The sequence below is a fragment of the Miniopterus natalensis genome, chromosome 6, assembly GCF_054644295.1.
Source record: "Miniopterus natalensis isolate mMinNat1 chromosome 6, mMinNat1.hap1, whole genome shotgun sequence".
NCBI classification, from domain to species: domain Eukaryota; kingdom Metazoa; phylum Chordata; class Mammalia; order Chiroptera; family Miniopteridae; genus Miniopterus; species Miniopterus natalensis.
The window spans coordinates 8,151,674-8,154,315 of record NC_142086.1 but is presented as its reverse complement, the minus strand read 5'-3'; the positions used below and the strand labels follow the sequence as shown (position 1 = coordinate 8,154,315).

At 44.1% G+C, this 2,642-nt stretch overlaps 1 pseudogene; it reads right to left on the bottom strand.

The window, feature by feature from the left end:
- Positions 1 to 1,572: 1,572 nt before the first annotated feature.
- LOC148092846 (small ribosomal subunit protein eS6 pseudogene) lies at positions 1,573 to 2,322 on the bottom strand (annotated as a pseudogene).
- Positions 2,323 to 2,642: the final 320 nt, after the last annotated feature.

Sequence of the window (2,642 nt, the reverse complement as noted above, 5' to 3'; positions counted from 1 at the left end):
AAAAGTAAGATATGCAAGAAAAAATAGAGAAAAAGAAGAAAAAACAATAACAAAGCAATAAAAAAGAAAAAAGGAAAATAATTTTTTTAAAAAAGCAAAATTGTGTTAGTCTGGCAGAATTTAGTGCCTGCTGGGATCTTCCTTTGGATCATGCCTTTATGTTTACTGAGGCTGTTTTGTGTGCCATCTCCAGGTCTCCAAGCAGGTACTTTGGTGCTAGCCATTGTCAGTTGTTCACAGTTGGCTCTCAGCAACATGTTTGAAGCTTCAACTGATCCACAGTTTGTGGCTGCCTCCACAGTGGTTGGCTATACGTCAGAAGGACTAAGCTTCACTCTGAGGCTGGCTTGTTAGCAGCACAGCTCCCAGGGACAGGTCAGCAAATAGCCCAAGGCACCTCGGGATCTGCGTCTGCCTGCCTTCTCTTGCTGGTCAGCTGCCAGACTTCATCACTGAGAAGACTGTTTCTGAAAGGGCTTTTGGTGGATCAGGAGGATCAGACCTCTGGGTCTTCTGTGAGGGGGAGGTGCTGTTCAGATTTCAGAGAAGGTGATGGGTGTGTTCCCCCAAATCAGAACCATACATGTGAGTCTATCCTGAAATATTTCCCTGACCTTGGCAAGGCAGAGCCCCTCATGTGCAGTCTGGTGGGTCTGCTTAAAACTGGGAGTTTCTATCAGCTCTCCCATGAGGGGGAAGCACAGTCAGGTTCCTGTGAAAGTTGAGGGAATGGCTCCACACCAAAGCCTGTTACTGATGTCCCTTGAGATTGCCCAGACCCGTAGGCTCTGCCTCTGCTGCTGCCTCCTTAGCAGGAGTGGAGATGCAGAGTGTGGCAAGCTGTATTCCCAAGGGTGGGGCAAGCAGGATACCTGAGGGTGGAGCAAGCTGTATGCCTGAGGTGGGTAATTTCCTTTCCCAAGGCTGTTGTTGCTGGGAGGGGTTTGCACCTCTCAGGAAAACTGGCTTCTGCAGTATGGGAAGGAGATGACTGAGCACAGATATTCCAGCCACTGCTCTTCTACGTCTCTCCCAATGCCTCCCACTCCAGACTCTCATCAGGCAGCTTCTGTCTGCACCGCCCTCCATCCACCAAAGCCCCAGGTGAGTGGCTGCAAATAAAAATCCTGTTTTGTTTTTTTAAAAATATAAAAAGTTTAAAAAGTGGTTTTGTCTCTGGCAGGCTCCATCTTACCTTGGTGGATAGAAGCCTGGCCACCTTTCATGGCTGGATGTTAAGTAGGCCACTGTTCCCAGCTCTGGTGTTCTAGGTTGGGGAGCCCAACCTGAGGTTCAGGCCTCAATCCTTTCAAGGAGAACCCTGTGTAGCAGCCGTATCTTGGCCTGCCTCCCATGAGATCTGGGCCAGCCCCTCTCATGACCCTGCCCTTTCTACCAGTCTTGAGGTGGATTCTGCCCTTCCTTGTTAAAAGTCTCCTCTTCAGCTAGTGTTCAGTTGGAAAATAGGGGTGAATGTTTCCCAAATTAGTTTTATTTCCATTTTGGTTCTGGGTGGTGGTACTCCACCACCACCTTTAATCCACCCCCCATATTTGTTATTCTTAGAAAATCTCATTTTTGACTGGACTCAGACTTAGAGGTAGAAGTTCTCAGATAATACAGCCTACCTCTCTTGGCAATCTGTTCCTGGTTTTTTTTTGTTTGTCTTTGTTTTGGCTTCCTTCATTCTTTTGGCCAAAGGTTCATCACATTCAGCAGCCTCTTCCTTATGTTTTTTGGGAAACTTTCTTCAGAACAAGAGCCAACATTTGTGTTATAAGACGCAGGAGTAATAAGACACTGAATCTTAGGTACTTTGGTCCTAGGTTTCTTACTTTCTTTGTTGAGGTACTTTTTCACAAAATATTGATAGAAATGATCTTCTTCAGAGAGATTGAGAAGTTTGAGGATTCTGCTAGTTCTTTTGGACCCAAGGCATAGTTGTGTCAGTGAGACTAGGAATATATTTCTCCCCTTTTTTTCACAATGACCAGGTTGAAAACATCCATATTGGCATCCACAATGCTACCTCAAACAGATGTGCACTTTCTTTCTCCAGTCCTCCTTGGTCTGCAACAGGAATGCCACTTACACAGTAGCATGTAGACACCGCCATGGGTGAAGATGCCCTGCTTCATGGGAAACCTTATTTGATGTTCCCACCACTGATTCTAACCACATAACCCTCCCATTCTTCACCCAGAGCATCAGCAGCAACTTCTGTGGCCATACTCTTGTTATAAATGTACAAAGTTTGCATTTATTTCCCACTTCAATAAGTTTTTGGTAGCCAGTGGCTGAAAAAGAGATGTTCAGCTTCATCCTCAAGCTACAGACCACCTCCAAGGTGTCATGAAAGAGACTTTTATGCCAGAATTCTTGATAGTATCCTGGGCCAGAGATTTCTGTGACTCTGTATCTCTTGAAGACTGACAAAAACTGAAATGACATCTTGTCTTTGGAAGCATTCAATTTACATTATTTGATGTTAATAAAGAAACTTAGAAGAATATATATTTTAAAAATATAATGGTTAATACCGTTATTGTTTAACAATGTGTTGGAAATTTTGCCAGCATAGAAAGAAAGAAAGCAGAAATAAAGACATAATTATTGGGGAGGTGAAAAAATGATTTACATTT